Raw genomic sequence first — 20,061 nt, forward strand, 5'->3', positions numbered from 1 at the left:
AAACTATAACAATGCTACTAGTAGTATACCTTCTCGTCGCGATTTCCGTCGTCCAACCCACACTTCGGGGGCGTTAGTCCTCAACCCTTTGGAGGGAAATGCACTTACTACCCGGAGTGGCCACGTCCGGCTTGGGGACGTTGAGGAACCAAAAACTCAGTGCTCTTGTGTCCTTTTGGGACTTACTCTAGAGAGGACACCGCTGCCCCGGTTGGCCGTGGTGGTCCGAGAACACGAGCCGCACAATCAGCTCGGGGTGGCCACTTTTCTCGGTACCAACCTACCAGCCACCGATAGCATCAGCGCCCTCTACAGGGAGAGTCCTGCCGCGGTCGCCAATTTGTTAGTCAAATTAGGCTCGTTCTCCCCGGAGCTAGCCAATTACTCCAAAGAGAGACACAGAGAGCTTTACTGTTTTATTGAGCGATCAGCTGAGTGGGTGTCCCCCTCGACTAATGCCAGAGGAAGGGCACCCCGAGACAAGCTTTACATTGTATATTTATAGCATTTTATACATCATATCGGACCACACTGGTCGGAACATGTTTTTCCTGAGTCATCCTGAGTCAGGAGTCGTGAGTACATAGGTTTATTTACCTGCTGATGTCTACATTCCACGTTGCTCTCCTTGACCAAAGTACTAGCAGTGTTTACCGACCAGTGCTTGTGACAGCAGGTCATAGTGACAGCAGGTCATAGGCTAGTATTGCATACAATAAATTTTCAATTCATCGATTTACCTATCTTCAATTCATCGATTTACCTATCAAGCTTAGCTACATAACTAGTGTTTTGATGTTTGTAGCTACCATCGGTACCAGAAGTACTTAATTTAAGGAGTGTGTACCATAGCCTTTGACACTACATATACTGTATGGCAGCAATAGCGTCGGTGACAAAGTTCCTCCTCTACTCTGGTGGGTCCTGCGCTTATTGGCAGATTTGCTCACCTCAGTGATCTTCCCCACAGTCTGGGTCAACTCCTCTTGTGTCTGATCAGGAGTTGGGAGGTTTGGGGGTGTCATAAACAGATGGTTAAGGGTTAATGTCTCTTTTACCTGTAAAGGGTTAAGAAGCTCAGTGAACCTGGCTGACACCTGACCAGAGGACCAATAGGGGGACAACATACTTTCAAATCTTGGTGGAGGCAAGTCTTTGTTTGTGGTTTTTTTTGTTTTGTTGTTCGCTCTCGGGACTGAGAGGAACGGGAAATCCTTCCAGGTTCTCTAAATCTTTCTGAATCAGTCTCTCATGTTTCAAAATAGTAAGTAATAGCCAGGCAAGGCGGATTAGTCTTATGTTTGTTTTCTTAACTTGTAAATATGTCTTTTTGCTGGAAGGATTTTTACCTCTGTTTGCTGTAACTTTGAATCTCAGGCTGGGGGCAGGGGGGGGGAGTCCCTCTAGTTTATATGAATCTGAGTACCCTGTAAAGTATTTTCCATCCTGATTTTACAGAGATAATTTTTACCTTTTCTTTCTTTAATTAAAAGCTTTCTTTTTAAGAACCTGATTGATTTTTCCTTGTTTTAGAATCCAAGGGATTGAATCTAAACTCACCAGGAATTGGTGGGGGGAAAGGAGGGGGGATGGTTAATTCCTCTTTATTTTAAGATCCAAGGAGTTTGGATCTGTGTAAGCCTCTCAAGGCAACCCAGGGAAGGGAGAGTCTGGGGGGAAAAAGTGGGGGATGGTTAATTTCTCCTTGTTTTAAGACCCAAGGGTTTTGGGTCTTGGGTTCCCCACGGAAGGTTTTGGGGGAACAGAAGTGTGCCAGACATAGACTTCTGGCTGGTGGCAGCGTACCAGATTTAAGCTAGTAATTAAGCTTAAAAGTGATCATGCAGGTCCCCACTTCTTGAACCTTGAAGTTCAAAGTGGGGAAAAAATCTTGACGGGGGGAACCCCAGCCCGCCCTCTACTCCAGGTTCCAGCTCAGGGCCCTGTGGATTGCAGCTGTCTATAGTGCCTTCTGTAACAGCTGCATGACAGCTACAACTCCTTGGCTACTTCCCCATGGCTTCCTCTGAACACCTTCTTTATCCTCACCACAGGACCTTCCTCCTGGTGTCTGATAACACTTGTACTCCTTAGTCCTCCAGCAGCTCTCCCTCTCCCTCTCCCTCTCCCTCTCAGCTCTTTGCATCTCTTGCTCCCAGCTCCTCACACGCACTTCCTCTACTCTGGCTCCCCCTGGCCTGACTGGAGTGAGCTTCTTTTTAAACCCAGGTGCCTTGATTAGCCTGCCTTGATTGGCTGCAGGTGTTCTGATCAGCTTGTCTGCCTTAATTGGTTCTAGCAGGTTCCTGATTACTCTAGTGTAGCCCCTGCTCTGGTCACTCAGGGAACAGAAAACTACTCATCCAGTGACCAGTATATTTACCCTCCACCAAACTCCTGTACCCCACTGGTTTAGGTCTGTCACACTTCAGACTGTCTCAAAATGGCCAATCTACAAACCTTATGACTACTAGTTTTTGTTTTAGATTTTAGGCTTTCACTCATAAGTTTACAGCTAAGACTCATGGTCATGACTCTATGTAATATGTGAAGAGAACACTACTCCTAATACACAAACAGTACCAAACCTATTGAGAAATCGAATGTAATGTCACCTACCCACATTTAGGGGAGTCAGGGACCAGTCTACCTGTGACAGGCTCTGCTAAGGAGAATGAGCCAATCCAGATTTAGTTGTAAGTAGTTAATTAACTGCTTCCCACCCACCCAGGTAATTAGTTAAGGAACTCCTGGGCCTAATAAGGTATATGAAGGTTTGGTCAGGAGGCCCCAGAATACTGAAAGGAAATTCTTGGGGAAAGGGATTTCTCAATGGAGCTTGTTAAAAGGTTCTGGTGATCCTGGGGGGAGGTATGTGAAAAGCCCTCTGATATAGAGTTATTGAAAAGTTATGGAATTTGCAGGTCTAGATTTGGCTTTCTTACCTTAACTGACCAAGCAATGGGAACAAATGTAGTGACTATAGAACAAGCAGAAGGAGTTAGTCACAGAGCAGTAGAGAAGGCACCTGGTTGCTGTTTGCTCTGGAAGGAACATGGTGTTCTTTAGAAGAAATTCTGCTCTAGCGTCCAAGAAGCCCAGCAGTTGAAGATACAGCTCCAGTACTTGTGTGAGCACACTGCTGCTGAAATGGTTCAAATTCAGGAGAAACTTGCAGGTGATAAATATGCCACGCAGCAGACACCACATGACTGGGCTTGCCAATTCATATCACCAAGAAGCCCTGACCCTAGTAGGGGGCAATGTCTGGAGACCCAAATAGTTCAGCCAGAGGAGGAGAAAAGCAACTGGGAGAAGGTGGACAATAGTCTTAAGGGAGCCAAGATGTGGGCAGCCAAAATAAAAAGTTAGGTATTCAAGGGAAAAACTACCCAGGAGCCAAACTGAGAGGGCTTGAACAAGCACTATGCCTCATGAAAGGGCGATAGGATGTGAGTAGTGGGTCAGGAAAACTAAAAGAATGTTTTCTGGTATTTGTAAGTTTGCAGCTCTGATTAGAAGAAAGTAACCAGGAGAACCTGAAACTAAAATAAGAGAATGAATAGTCCCTGGAACAAGTTTAAGGACTAAAAAGACTAAAGATGATGGCTCAGGATAGGGCAGAGGGGGATGATTAAAACATTTGTATGTTGAATCGCATTGAGAGCTCCACCATAACATACCAGGAGGCTGGCTTTTATATGAGTGACATCTCAACTGTCCTTAAAGGCGTTTTAAGAGAATTGGTGGATATTGATGGACACAAATGCAAAGGCGGTGTCTTCAACAGAAGTTGTAGTAATGACGCTGGCCTCTACAGCTACTTTGGAAACGTATCCACTAATGAACTGGCAGCCAGTGGGAAGGAAGTTTGCTGCAGCTGTGGCCTTCCATGTTAACTTGATTTTTCCAAAGTTTGAAACTATATAATCAATATTAATGGCACAGTGATCTGAGACACCTTCATTTTGGCCAGATCAAGCTCAGTCTTTGTCCATGCTGCCTATATTCTACTTTAGAATATCAAAGCAGAAATTACACTTCCACATTACAGTAGAGCAAGTCAACTCATCTGTTGCTGCTCTCATATCCCTCCTAAAAGTCTAATGGGAAAAATCAACTTCTAGAGAATAAATCTTTGCTTTATGTTTAAAAGGTTATAAGCTAAGATCCTACTGGGTTTATTGTTATTAAAATATCTTTTTGTCTCAGTGTGGCATGGATGGCTAAATTCCCAACTGTTATGTTTATCATCCAACAACACAGTATATACAGTATGACTAAGAGGTCAATCTCAAAGTAAGAAAACCCGATAAATGTACTAGAATTTAATGACATTTGAGACCTGCCATACTGAGATTAGAACAGTGGCAACTACAGCTGTGTTTAAATATAATTTTCACGATCATATTTCTATCGTGTTCCCTAACCATGCACACATTCCCCTGCCTCTGCCCATGTGAACTATGTCAGCCCATTCATACTATAGATCAGAAGTTGGCAACCTTTCAGAGGTGGTGTGCCGAGTCTTCATTTATTCACTCTAATTTAAGGTTCTGCGTGCCAGTAATATATTTTAATGTTTTTAGAAGGTCTCTTTCTATAAGTCTATAATATATAACTAAGCTATTGTTGTATGTAAACTGAATAAGGTTTTTAAAATGTTTAAGAAGCTTCATTTAAAATTAAATTAAAATGCAGAGACCGCTGGACCAGTGGCCGGGACCCGGGCAGTGTGAGTGCCACTGAAAATCCGCTTGCGTGCTACCTTCAGCACATGTGCCACAGGTTGCCTACCCCTGCTATAGATTATGGGTAACATTTTCAAAAGTGACTTTGGGCCATATTTTAAAGGTATTTAAGGGCCTAAAATGTAGATAGGAGACTGGGTTTTTCAAAAATGCTTAAGTGCCTAACTCCCATTGAATTCAAGGAAGATAAGCACTTAAGGGCTTTTAAAAATCCCCCTAGAAACCTATCTGCACCTTTAGATGCCTAAAATATGGCCCTAAGCTACTCTTAAAAATGATTCCTAAGTCACTTAGGCATTTTTGAAAATGCTTCCCTATTTCACCATTGCATATTTTAACCTGATTATAAGATACATATGAATCTCCACACAGAGAAGGGAAACCGTGTTAGATTCCTGCTAGTAACAACAGTGTTGAAAATATTTCTGATACTAGCTAGCATGGATTTGGAAATGCCTTTGAATACATGAAGGTTTGTTATGAACCAGAAAGACATTGTGTTTGAACTCTCTACCACACTGCTGCTGCCATCTTGTGTACATCTCTGATGCTATTTCAGATGGATACGTTCTATTACAGCTCAGGGTAATGTCAAGATATCCTTAGTATATTTAGCCATTAAGATGGTGCACATTTTCTAGGCATACATAGTACATTTGGCAGCAGTGAAAAAGGTCTGCATTGTTTCATCTGAACTTGTGACCTTTAATTTGATATTTGTAATACTATTGTTGGTCTCCCGTGTTTAGAGATAATGGCTAACATGTTCCCTTAAAACCTAAAGTTGAGAAAATCCTCTCTCTGACACACAGAAATGTAAGTGTCATTTGGCTGTTAGAATGCCAGTTATTTTTAAGAGTCTTGTTTTCCCCGAAATTACCATAAACAAAGCTGTGAAGGAAGATGGGGGTTACATTAAAATCCTTTTTGGGGAGAGGGGGAAGGGAGAAGGGAGGACAGATGTGAGTATGGAAGTGAATATACCTGATGAATTAATGTATATATAATTAATGTGTGTATATTATATATATATAAAAGTAATTTGGTTTCTCCTATACATATGCAAGTAGGTAGAAATACTTAGATATCAGTGGTAAGAAATGACATTATCAAAAGAGAATAGATTCAAATGGAGAATCAGTGTGTATTTTAGAACTAGCAGTTCCCACTCACTCCTTTCTTCCAGGAAGACAACATTGCATTTTCCCTGTATCAGATGAGATATAACAACATGGCTTGCTGCTTCTCTGGGGATAGATCCAAAGCCTGTTTAAGTCAATACACTTCTACAGAGCTCAATGGGTTTTGAATAAATCCTCTGAAGGGTTCCTAAAAAAACGATTACTTCTGGATTATAGGGTGTGGAGTTCTTAACAAAAGAATGTGAGAAGGAAAGAAGAGCAGGGATATTTTCTTATCAGTACAAAGACAGAGGTAGCAGGAAATTAAATGACTCATTTGTTACCAATTCCAAGAAAAAAAGGCCCCGATCCAACCTAGAACCTTGTAAAGAAAAAAAATATATCTCTGAGATAATTTTTCCTCTAACTCTTTCTTTTCTTGCTCTTCCCTATCTCTTTTTGAGTGGTGATGGCAATGGTATAGGCAGTCCTACTTATGGCCTATTTAAATTTGTACTATATTTGAATAATTTCATAGATGTCATACTCATGCAACTGAACTTTCCTCTTCATATAGAAGCTTTTGTATCTGTTAAAGGTATTTACTTACTTGATTTACTTAAGGCACTTATCTAGTGGGAGAAGACATTCACAGACAGAGTACAGCAATACAGAGACTTGTGACAATGCTTGTATAGGTAAGTAGCTAGTCTACTTCAGGAAAGCTGAATAACCACAATATTGTGTACAGAACCTCCAGTGCCATTATGAAGAACTCATTAGAAACACCGGTCAAGGGCAGTTCAACTAAGTATCCAGTTACCACAGATATTTTCATTTTTTACCAAGTTGAGTTCAGCCACCAAAAAATTTTATTCTCTCCTCATACAGATCTGAGAGAGCCTGCTGTAGACTAGTGTCATTATAGAGAACAATAGCCTACAGCAATGCACTTAAGAATTGAGAATGGCAGTAGGAAACCATACATGCAGAGAGAGAGAGCAGTAGAAACAATAATACTATGTGTGTTCCTGAGGTCAGTTGTTGATGGGTAGCTTGCATTTTTCCTTGATTTTTTTTCCTAATTCCTGCATAGTTCATCCACTAATACATATACCACAAACATGTTGATGAATCTAGAAAAAGCCATTCTGAGCCCCTTGACTTGTTTTAATTAGTGAAAGGCATTTTTACTGATTCAAATTAAACACATAGCAACATATAACCTGGTGACATGAAGCTGTACAGAGAAATTCAGGGACTGAATTAAACCTACTCTATCAGGTTTGCCCTTAGAGTGGGGGAAATGGAAGAAAGAAACATTAAAAATTCTGTGCATCATTAGCACTGATTGTTTTCTGTAGTTATGTAGTTCGGAATAATAATGAGCTTCGTTTGGCTGTTAGATAAGAAAGTCTGATAATTAAAGTAAATAAAGTTGAGGCAGGGGGTTTAGCTTCTATTCCTGATTGTGACACACACTACTCTGCATTGGGAAAGTCATTTAAACATATCTGTGCAATTTTTCTTCATCTGTAAAATGTGAATAGTATCTATCTCACGAATGCAATTAGGCGACAGTTATTAATGTTAAAGCACTTTGAGCTACTCAGAAGGAACTTTGGAAATGCAAAATGCAAAAATTACCACAAGTATACCTTTTGAGTTACACTTGACTGGAATGTTGAATACTTCCTTTCAGTACAGTTGACCTGAAACCTTTTCTCTTCCCTATTGAAACTCCAAATGCTCTTGCTTCCTCCTACATTCCAGAACTGTATAGAAGCATATTGTCAGTGGTAAACTTAAATACCATCTCAAAATGCCATGGCCATAGTATTTCAATTCCTTTGCCACTGCATTGTTTCCTTTAAAAATCTGAACTGATTTCGGAATTCTTCTTTTAACCTAGAATGTCCTTTTCAGCCTGGGCCTTATCTGTCTCACTGATAGCTTGTCCCTCTCTGTGCATCACTTCTTGGTATTACCAATTAGCTCCAAATATAGAAAGGAGATGACAGGTGCCTGAGCCATTGTTAATTGTACTCTAAGGTTTTAGAGATCCTGGCCTTTTGACGTTAAATGTAGATCAGCTTGCTCTGTCTCAGTGTTCAAAAATGGGCTGAAGTAATTTTATCTTAAGACTTTTAATTAGCGTAACGGAGTTCTTCAGTGTGTATATATGTATATATATAATATATATATATATAATATAGGCTATTTTATAGAGCAATTTCAGATGGTAGTTGTGAAAGACAATAAATGAGCATTGTGTACACCTCATTGGGTGCAGATTCTTGAAGTTACTTTATATTAGAATAAAACAGAATACAGACGCTAAAACAAAAATAGCTATGTTTGGTCTGGTTTGGTTTTAAATGGATGTGATTACAGTTAAAAGCTCACAGTTACATACCAATAAGGAGGATTGAACTGTGTATATTGGGCCTGGTTTACAATTGCCCTCACCCTGTACAATCATTATACCAGTGAAAAGGGAGTGAAAAACCATTACCATGTTCATTTTAGTAGTAGTTTATATTGGCTGTGTAGTCACTGAAAAAAATGGGTGTGTTTTTACATGAGATAGCTATCTTGTTGTAAAATCCTAATCGAGAGAAGGCACAGGCAATTTTTACATCCATGTAGATAATCAAGATCAATCCCATATCACATGCCTGGTATTTACCTCATCTAGCTATAATAATAGCATTTGACCTCGAGATAATGATCTGGATATAAAAACACACTTTTTCTTCAATGAAAACATAATCTCAGACTGCAGTCACCTTACACTGGTTTAAATAACTGCCAGGTGTATGGGGGATACTCAGGAGGCATAGTACCTCTGTTGGAGGAACATGTCATGCTTCTTTGGGAGTAGTTCATCTGCTTTGATTTCCACCTACACCCAGCTCTCACATGTGGCTCCAAATAGCTGTTTGCATTTGACTGCGGTCACACCCCGGGAAACCACTTTGAGAAGCAGGTTAAACTAGGTGAGGGTAGCCAATGGGTCTTTTGTCCTCTGCAAGATAGGGAAACTGCCTTTCTCTAGCATATGAAAACTGTTCCAGTGGACTGGGCAGAGGAAGTCAATTTGTGCTTCACTGGCCTTGAAGGCAATTCAGCAACATGCTGTGGGGCACGGAGAAAATGACAAGGCACAGAAGAAGTCCTGGTCATCCACTGCAGCTAAGGAAGTCCCCCGCTGTAACTATTCTTCATGCTGCTGGAATCTGACTTCCACAGCCTAGAGAGTGGGACTGGCCCTGTGCAATGGCTTTCTCACTTAAAAATTCCTGCATAGGTTTTCTTGTAACTCTCATCCCATTAACATCTTATCAAATCTCATCATCATTATCATCATATAATTAATTCAAGTCCTGCTGTGATGGGGGCATGGCAAAGCAGCTGGTGAAGATGACCACTAGCAGTCATAGCCACAGTCCTGCACATAGACCGCCTTGGGATTAGTGGCCATTCAGCTACATCCTTGGGGAAGCGGAGAAGTTCAGCAGCATCTTAGGTAACCGACAAGCCCTTTTTAGGATAGCACTGCTCACTCTTTTTAAGGGAAAGGTGTATAAAAGGTGCCTAAATATTGCCTGCCCCATAACATCTGGCCAGATTACAGTGGCAGGCAGCTCATCCTACAGCTGTCGAAAAACAATAAAGAAGAAAAGACCCTAGAAGCCTGGAATATCTGTACCCTTATGGATGGAGGTAATGCGCGAAGGCCTGAGAGAAGAATAGCTCTTATCTTCAGAAAACTTATCCGCTATAACATTGATATTGCAGGACTGAGTGAGACTAGATTGGCCAGAGAAGGTTACATTGGTGATCTAGGAGGCAATTATTTTTTCTTTTGAAAAGGAAAAGCAGAAAATGAAGACAAGATTCATGGACTTTGATTTGCCATAAGAACGTCACTCCTGAAACAACTTCCTGACTCCCTGTTGGCCTAAATGGATGGCTCGTGAAACTTTGATTTCCCCTGTCACTATCATCAGTGCCTATGCACCCGCACTGACCAGAACAGAGGAAAGCGAGGAGAAGTTCTACTCTGACCTGGACTCCATCATCAGATCAACCCATGCCTATGACAAACTCAACCTGCTGGAGACTTTAACACTAGGGTTTGTAGAGATAGCAGTGACTGGAGAGGTGTGATAGGATGACATGGAATGGGAAAAATGAACAGCAATGGACTCCTCCCCTTGGGTAAATGTGCAGAACACAGTATGCTCATTACTAACACCATCTTTAGGCAAAATGATAATTATAGAAGGATATGAATGTACCCATCGTTAAAACAATGGCACCTGATTGACTGACTATGTTATCATCTGCCAATGAGACATTCGCAACGTCAGAATTACCAGATCTTTGCATGGTGCAGAATGCTGGATAGACCACAGATTGATAAGAGCAGTGCTGATCCTTCAGATAGCTCCTTCACAGTGCAAGTGTCCCAAACTTAATAGAACAGCTTTCAACATAGCAAAGCTCAAGCATGCCAACTATCAGGTGCAGTTTCTGCAGTCACTTGATGACAAGATTTTTTTCATGCCTGTCAATCAGTGGCAACCCATCAGAAAAACGGAACCAGTTTAAACATGTGATTATTGACACAGCTAAATCAGTGCTGGGGCCAAAGACAAAGGGTACACGAGGACTAGTTTTATGAGAACAATGAGGACATCTCCAAACTCCTAAGTGATGAGCAGAAAGCATTTGTTGAATGGTAGAATGAACCCACTTCCATCTCAAAGAAAGATAGGTTTAAGTACCTACAGAGCAAGGCCCAGTCTGAACTAAGGACAATGCAGGATGAGTGGTGGGAGAGGAAATCTGCGGAAGTCCAGCATTACATAGATACAAACAAAGCAAAGATGCTCTTTGACTCTCTCAAAGTAGTCTACGGATCATCTAAATCTGGCACAGCCCCCTTGAAGTCAGCAGATGGTACAACACTCATCAAAGACAAGGAGGTAATCATACAGAGATGGTCTGAACACTTTAGTAGTCTACTAAATACACCATCCACAGTCGATCGACGTGTCCTTGGCCGTTTACCTGAGAAACTGATCAAAGAGGATCTCTGTCTCCCTCCATCAGTTGAGGAAGTTATAACAGCCATCAAACAATATAACTCTGGAAAAGCATCTGGAAAGGATGGTATCACAGCAGAATTGTATAAAGGGAGCAGGGTCAAAGGCTATCGAGGTGCTTCATGACATCCTGAGTAGCATTTTGGAGGAAGAAAAAATGCCACAAGACGTCAAAGATGCTAGCTCACATTTTACTGAATAGACTCATTGCAAACATATCTGAGGACAATCTGCCAGAACAGCAGTATGGTTTCAGACCAGGTTGTAGTACTATCAACATGATCTTTGTTGTAAGGCAAGTCCAAGAAAAATGTTTAGAGTAGAACATGGACCTGTATGCAGTTTTCATCGATTTGACCAAAGCTTTTGATACGGTCAACACAAAGGATCTAGGGGCCATTCTACATAAACTGGGCTGCCCAAGAAGGTTCATATAAATCATCCATCTCTTCCATGACCACATGACAGTGAAATGTGAATGGTGACTTTTCTGATGCATTTGAAATCTCAAATGGAGTGAAGCAAGGCTGCGTACTTGCTCCAGTGCTGTTCAATTTGTTCTTTGCCTATGTTCTGAGGCATGCAACAAGGGACTTGGATCAGGGGATATACATCTGCTACCAACTTGATGGCTCCCACTTTGACCTTTGAAGTCTCAGTGCTAAGACAAACACTGGAGAGTGTAGCAGGGTGGTCACCCACTTCTGCCCTGAGGGGCTTAGAACAGCCTAGCAGAGGGTTGTGGCTGGGGAAAGCAGCTCCCAGGCTGATTGGGGAAGTAGGCACAGCTGGGAGCCACGCCCCAAACAGACTACAGCTGGCCTCTATAAAAGGCTATGAGCCAGGAGCCCAGACAGTCTCTCTCTGTCTTCAGAGGGTGAGGGGCCTGACTGCTGGGAAGGGTGCCTAGAGGGAGGCAGGGCTGGGGAAAGGCCAGAGGGGCTGTGGAGCTCCAGACTGGCAATTCCCCAGGCTGCAGGGCCTTGTCCAAGGCCCCACAGAGGCACTGGGTTGCAGAGAGAAGCAGCAGGTCCAGACTTGGGTGACCAGACAGCAAGTGTGAAAAATCGGGACAGGGGATGGGGGGTAATAGGAGCCTACATAAGAAAAAGCCCCAAATATTGGGACTGTCCCTATAAAATCGGGACATCTGGTCACCCTAGTCCAGACCTAACCTTGCCTGTGATGAGTGGCTTATACTGCAGTCTACCCCAGGGTGCGGGGGCTAGTTGGTGACTGGCAGTATCCTACAACTGAGGCGAGGTGGGGATAGGGGGTGGGGATTTCCTAGCAAGAGGAAAACCCAAGACTGAGGGGTGTACTGTCAGGGGGCAGCACCCCAGATAAAAGGGCATCGGAGTCTGGGAGGGACACGGGCGTAGCAGCAAGCAGGACACCGGCCTGCAGAGGGCGCTCCGGAGGCTGGAAATGAGCTAATTCTCAGAGACAACCAGCAGGAGGCATCACAGGGGTGAGTCCTGCATCGCTACAGAGAGGCTTCTCATCGAGGCACTTTTTGCAGATGACTGCGCCTTGATGGCTCATAGACAAGATGACCTGCAGTTCATCTTGATAGATTTTCTGAAGCATCCCAGCTCTTTGGCCTCACCTTCAGTCTCGGGAAAACAGAGGTTTTGTTCCAACCAGCACTTCATTTCAGTGTCTCACTGCCAGCCATCTTCAGCCCGCTGAAAAATGTGGATCAGTTCAAGTATTTGAACAGTACCATCTTCAGTGGCGATTTCCTTGTTAAGGAAATTTCCTCCAGAATTAGTAAAGGCAGTCAGACTCTTTGCCAACTTCAAACAAAAGTCCTTAACCAACACAACATCCATCTCTCCACCAAATTGAAGATCTGCAATGCAGTGGTTCTAACATCACTCCTGTATGGATCTGAGATGTGGACTCTTTATTAAACAGATTGAGCAATTTCTCATGCACTCCCTCAGCTCAATAATGAGCATTCGCTGGCAGGACAGAGTGACCAGTATTAAGGTCCTTGAGAGAGCAAACATAACCAGTATTGAGGAAATGTTACTGAGAGCACAACTTAGGTGAACCAGACATGTCATCAGAATGGAAGACCACTGTCTCTCAAAACAGATCTTGTATCAGGAGCTGAGTCAGGGGAAAAGAAAGAAGAGTCGGCCCTATAAGAACTTCAAAGATAATCTAAGAGCAGTCTTCAGTGGCTAGCATCAATCCCAAAGAACTAGAGCAAATGGCTCAGACCAAGACTCACTGGTGGTCTCTGACAAGATCAGCATGTGACAGATTTGAGTGGGATCAACAAAATTATCTCTAGGCTGCACGTGAAAGGCTCCACAGAATTGTATCATCAAACATTGTAAATACAGACTTCCCATGCCCTCAGTGTGGCTGACTCTGTTTATTAGGATTTGGACTGCAGAGTCACATATGTAGCTATATATAAGAACTGCAATAATAACGTCGTCATCGTCAGCGATGGACTACCAAGAAATAATTGCCCAAAGTGTAGGACAATGTTGAATATTGCATGTGGGGGATTAGTTAAAAACATGTTAAGGGGGCTTGGGGAGTTTTGAGAAGTGAATAATCAAGTTAGCAGTCTCAGAAGTGCGTCTCTGTAAGACCACTGTTTCTTTGTTTTCAATGTATTATTATGAATATAGACTTTGACTGGGCTTATACAAAAATGGCTTGTCTTTGTGTACGGCATTATGAGGAAAAATATATTTGGCAACATGGTAGAAAGTGCATTGAGAAAACTCATGAGAAACACATAGAAAAGCTTTGGTGGGGAGGGGAGAAAGAGGAGGAGAGAGAGAGGAGAAGATGGTGAAGAGTTCTGGGAGCCTGTCTAAGTTGTGGCAGCCTCCTCAGACTGGCTTATGGGTCACAGTGCTGCTCAGAATCTTCATAGTGCTGTGTGATGCAGCCCCTCCCCTTCCTTGGAGCCCCTCCTGTGCTTGGAGATTGTCCCTCAGCTGAAACCAGAGCTTTTAGGGCCTGTTTATGCAACTCCAGCCCTTTTGTCTAGTTTAAAGGAGCCAAATGAGAGTGAGGATCTCATCCAATATATCTTACAACATACATTTTGAGAACCTCAGGTAGAGGTGCTATAGAAAATACTTAGTTTACAAAAATCTAAAATATAACTTAAAAGTAAGTACTAAACTGTAAATGTAAAATAACTGACCTATTTTACAGTGATATGCAAGAGCTATAAAAATGACTCCTACCTGCCCTGGTAGTCTGTCTGCTCCAAATGGCTGAAAGAAACCAGTGGTGAAATATGTTAACTGCATTGTAGCGTCACCCAGTGTCAGCACAATTTATGTTTTGTCATTACTGTAAATGCTGCAGTTCTATTATCATAAAGAGAAGTACAGAGAGAAACAAAAGTATTTCTAACAATGATTTAAGAAGAAAAAAAGGCAAAGTAAACAAGATGAAGAAAAAGATTATAGAAGCTTGTTTAGAAATCATTATATTAGAAGAAAACAGTTTCTTTAGAGGACGTATGACCAAAACAATGAATTAATATATTCTCTGATTCTGGGTTGTTTGGAATATAGAATATACTGGTGTATAAGGCTCTTTACATCCTGGAAGGATCATTGCTGTATTTCGGGGAGTATCTCTTTTAAAGAGATGAAACGTAAAGTTAGTGAAAGTCCTTGTTTATCACTGGAAAGTGAAGTGTTATTTATACAACATTGGCCTTCTGCTTGAATAGGCTTGAAGTCTTGCCTTGAAAGCTCTGCTTGAAGTTGACAAGTCTTGTGAATCTAAAGCAGAGACTTACCTGCCACAATGCAACAATTAATACTGTTCCTCATTTTGAATTGGGATATTTCTCATAAGTTAAAACCAAACATAAGCATGTAGACCTTGTTTTATTCAGAGATAGTACAAATTAACTTAGCACTGTGACTTGTTTAGAGAGTGGAATACCCAAGAAACCCAATGCCTACATATACAGAAAGAAGGGGAAATTTTGTTCAAGGTAATTATCTTACAGTATGTACTATGGGATCTTAACATCCACACAAAATGAACAGAATATTTGTTTTAAATTGTATGGGCTTTAATTTATCATTGTATTAAAATGAGAAGGTGTAATCAATTTCATCTTAGAGTGCTTAAGGAACAAATTGAAGTAATGTCACAACCATTAGCAATTATCCTCAAGAAATCCTAGAGAATGGGCGAGGTTCCAGATGACTGAAAAAAGGCAAAAATACTACCTATATTTAAAAAAGATGAAGAAAGAGGACCTAGGGAATTATAGAGCAGACAAATAGATATTGAAACCAGTTGTTAAACAATCAGTTTGTAAACATCTAGAGGATAATAGAATTATAAGGAATCCAGCATTGATCTGTCAAGAAAAATATAAAGCCAAATCAAGCTAATTCCCTTCTTTGACAGGATTACTAACCTAGTGGATAGGTGAGAAGCAGTAGATGTCATATATCTTGATTTTTAGTAAGACTTTTGACATAGTTCAACATGCCCTTCTCATGAGGTGGCCTACATGAAGTTGTTATGAGGTGGCTATGCAAGTGATTGAAAGATTACATTCAAAGTGTAGTGATCCATGGTTCTCTGTTATACTGGAAGAGTGTCACAATGGAAGAGTGTATCTAGTAGAATCCTGCAGGGATGACTCCTGGAACTGGTATTAGTCAATATTTTCATTATTGACTTGAGTAATGAAGTGGAGAGTGTGCTTACTAAATTTGTGAATAACACCAGGCTGAGAGAGGTTGGAGGACAGGATTAGAATTGAAATTGAAAATGACCCTTACAAATTAAATAATTGATTTTGGTCTTGTTGATTTTATTCAATAAAGACAAATGAAATGTATGTCATTTAGGAAAGAAAAATCAAGTGTGCAACTAAAAAATGGGGAATAACTAGCCAAGTGGTAGTACTGATTAAAATAATCTGGGGGATATAGTATATCACAAATTGAATCTGAGTCAACAATATGATGTAGTTGCAAAAAAAAGCTAATGCAATTCTGGGGTGTAGTAAGAGCAGTGTTATATGTAAAACACAGGAGGTAATTGTCCCACTTTACTTGTCGCTGTTGAGGCCTGAAGTGGAGTACTATGTCCAGTTCTGAACTCCACACTTCAGGAAAGGTGTGGTTAAATTGGAGAGTCCAAAGGAAAGTAACAAAAATGATAAAAGGTTTAGAAAACCTGATCTGTGTAAAAAGATTTAAAAAAACTGGGCATGTTTAATCTTGGGGGGGTGGGAGGCTGAGGGGGGACTTGATACATTTCCATATATGTTAAGGACTGTTATAAAGAGGATGGTGATAAATTGTACTCTATGTCCATCGAAGATAGGACAAAAAGGAATGGGCCTAATCTGCAACAATGGAGATATAGCTAGAAAGGTTTTCCTAACATCTAAGCTAAAAGAGGAGTTAAGCTCTGCAATAGGCTCCAAAAGGAGGTTATGGAATCCACGTCATTGGAGGTTTTTAAGAATAAGCTAGACAAACACCTATCAGGAGTAGTCTATGTTTACTTGGTCTTGCCGTAGCACAGGGGGATAGATCTGATGACCTCTCAAGATCCCTTCAGCCCTACATTTCTATGATTTTATGATATTGTGATAGGCTGAAAGGCTGGGCTGAGCTGATCTTCCTGGGATTGTATCCTGTGGTTCCAAGAGTGTGTTTCATTTTCTTTAGATGTATTTATTTTTTTTAAAATAAAAAGGCCATAAATCACAAACATAAAACCCAAGATATATTGATGTGGATGCTTAAATCAGTAAGTTATCCCATATGGCTGTGGTGTTTCTCTCTAGCATAGTTAGTCAAAACTTTTCAAAGTAAGGGTAAAATAGTTTGATTGTGATTTACACTCACACCCATTTAACCCATTCTGGCAATGTAAAGGGGCTTTAAAGTGACTGTAAATGTAACTGAAACACTTTTTTTACTTCCTGAGCACTATAAAGAGACCTTCATGTAAAAGAAAATATGCCTCTATCATTCTGATTTAATAGTGGTTTTTAAACGTACTTTGCCCTCCTTGTACTCCTATCTATCTATCTGTGTCTTTTATTTAGCAGCTTAGCTGTTTGGGGCAGGGATTGTCTTTTTGATCTTTGAACAGCATCTAGCACAAGGGGCTCCTGGTCCTTAAGTAGGATCCTAGGTGTTACAATAATACAAATGTTAAATTGTATAATCATAAATAAATGACAATAGAAGGTGAATGGCAACAGAGAATCTGGCCCTACAATAACAACTTGGCAGCATTTCACATTTACTTTGCAAAGGTGTGGTAACTATACAAGGTACAAGGCACTGGAGAATCAGGCCCTTAGCATCTGTAGTATTATTATTTGTGTTCGTTTTTGCAAACCAGAGATATAAAGGGTGTTTCTTACCTTGTGAACTGATTAAGTGGCTTAATGTGACGGAGGGCATCTAGAAAATAGATTGCCAAGAACAATAAGGGTGACAGGCACATATCAGAGGAAAAAATCTAAGAAAAAACTTGGCCAAGCTGTCATCCTTGAAGCTATCACAGCAGGACTCTGAGAAGGTTGGTTTATTTTATCGCGATCAGATAAAACAAGTGGACTGCATGTAAAAAATCAAAATGAATTCTATGCAGTCTGATTTAATTATGTGCTTAATTCTCAGAAATGTCATGGAGCTTGAAAACAAATAGACATTATATTGTTTATTTAACAAAGCTGCTGTTGAGGACAACTTGCCCTCCAGATGCATTCTCATTGGCATGTTGGTTCATCCGGTTCCAAAAAGAAATTAATGATCTAAATTTATTTGTAAAGTTTATTACTGAGAACACAAATGTTTTATTATCAGCTGCTGTTCAAGCAAACACCAAAATGGACATTCTTTCTCCTCGAGTGCTGGTTGAAAGCGCTGAAGGATAGATTGGTATATCAGTCACACTCTAATTTAATCACACTTGTAAATGGCATTTTGATTATATATAGATACAGATAAAATATATAAAATCACTGATGTCCTGCCAGATTCATAAATATAAATAAAATTAGAACTTCATTATGAGCGTTGAAAATATACAATTATAGGAAATGTTACTAAGGACACACTGAATCAGCTTTCACTCTCTGATCATATCCTAATACTGCCTTGCAAGCCATTACATTTGCTTACAGGTCTTAACCTTCATTACCTCTGAACTGAATTACTGCAATGCAGTATCCCTTGAATTAGAAATGTCAGCCTTGGGGGAAAAAAGCTATAATTGGTGCAGAATATAGTGACATGCCTTCTCAGCAACATGCATTACTAAGAGCCCAATACACTTATGCTTTGCTCTCTCCATTGGCTTCCTGTTGAGCAATTAATCTGTTTTAGTTGGGGCCAAGGATACTTGAGAGAATGTCAGTCTCTGTGTCTGTGAACTTCCTTGATCTTTGTAGTTTTTTGTCATAATGGACCTGCCTATCACTAAGGTGAAATTCCTCTGCTCAGGAAACAATTTCACCTGGAATTTTCTCCCTCAAGATCTATGAACACCACTAGTTCTAGGTCCAAAGGTGAGCCCTATTTCTTTTATTTTGTTTTCTTACACAACAACTTGTAACTTGTTATCTCTGGAAAAATGCACAGTCATCACAGCCCTTACATAACTTACTCCTTTCGGTGATGGAACAAAGAGAGATTTATGATGTAAGTGACTTAATGTTTTTACTTTAACCCTAGAAAACATTCAAACACCATGGTGATGGATATGGAGTTAAGTAAGAAACTAGAACAGACTGGGACTACTTGTGTGAAGAAAGGTTGCCAGGATTGGTCCCTGAGAAAATGTGTCTCTCTGTGAAACAGAAGAGTCATCTAACAATGATGCAGGCTCAAAAGAAAGCAGATATTTTATGTTGTTTTTTTTTTAAGTCTCTGTCTGCTTGATAGAGATCACAACGAGTGCTTCTCTTAAATTCATTTTAGCCATCTTACATTTTAATGCTGTAATACCCTAGCCTTTCTGGAGTATCTTTGATGTTCCTTCTTTTGATGTCTTCACAAGATGAGTGTTCACTACCTGGTAGCTAGGATGGGGAGATCTCATAAACAGGAGCGGATCTAGACATTTTGCTGCCCCAAGCACTGAGGGTCCACAGGCACGCCTGTGGGAGGTCCACCAAAGCAGCAGGACCAGTGGACCCTCCACAGGCAAGCCGCGAAAGGCAGCCTGCCTGCCGCCCTAGCGGCGACTGGCAGAGCGCCCCCCGTGGCTTGCCACCTCAGGCACGCGCTTGGAGTGCTGGTGCCTGGAGCCGCCCCTGCTCATAAAAAAAGCTTTAATGACTTCTGTGAGCGCATGTGAAAATAAAATGAAAATGGGGAAGGGAACAGGGGAAAATCAGCTAGTAACAAAGTTACCAAAATACCATTGAAGAGATGTGCTATGCCAATAAGTTTACAACCTGGTTTGTAGGATAGTGGGCCCTGCCCAAATCTTTTATGAAATTCTATCAGCCTGCAAGATTAAGATTTGCTTGTGTTGACCATTCATCTGAAAGCATTCCAACCTCTAAAGGAGCTTGAACTGTACTGTCATAAACATACAGTTAATTCCTCTTTTACCTGTAAAAGGTTAAGAAGCTCACAAAACCAACTGACACCTGACCAGAAGGACCAATAAGGGGACAAGATACTTTAAAATCTGGAAGGGGGGAAAAGTCTTTTGTCTGTTCTGTGTGTGCTTTTGCCGGAGTCAAAGATCCAGAAAACAACCATCTAACCCTATTTTAAATTAGTGAGTATTTAGATAAGAATGTGGTAGATTTCTTATTTTTCTCTTTGTCATTTCTTTTGCAAACATAAGGGGAGAATCAAATTGGGTTTTGTGTAATTTTAAGGTTTTGCCCAGAGGGAAATCCTCTATGTTTTGAATCTGTTGTCTGTGAGATCATCTTGCTTTCTAATCTCAGAGAGGTATTCCTTTCATCTGTTTTCTTTAATTAAAACTCTTCTTTTAAGAACCTGATTGATTTTTCCTTGTTTTAAGATCCAAGGATTTTGGATCTGGGCTCACCAGCAATTGGTGGGGGGGAAT

This window comes from Gopherus flavomarginatus, chromosome 7 (assembly GCF_025201925.1).
Source record: "Gopherus flavomarginatus isolate rGopFla2 chromosome 7, rGopFla2.mat.asm, whole genome shotgun sequence".
NCBI lineage: Eukaryota > Metazoa > Chordata > Testudines > Testudinidae > Gopherus > Gopherus flavomarginatus.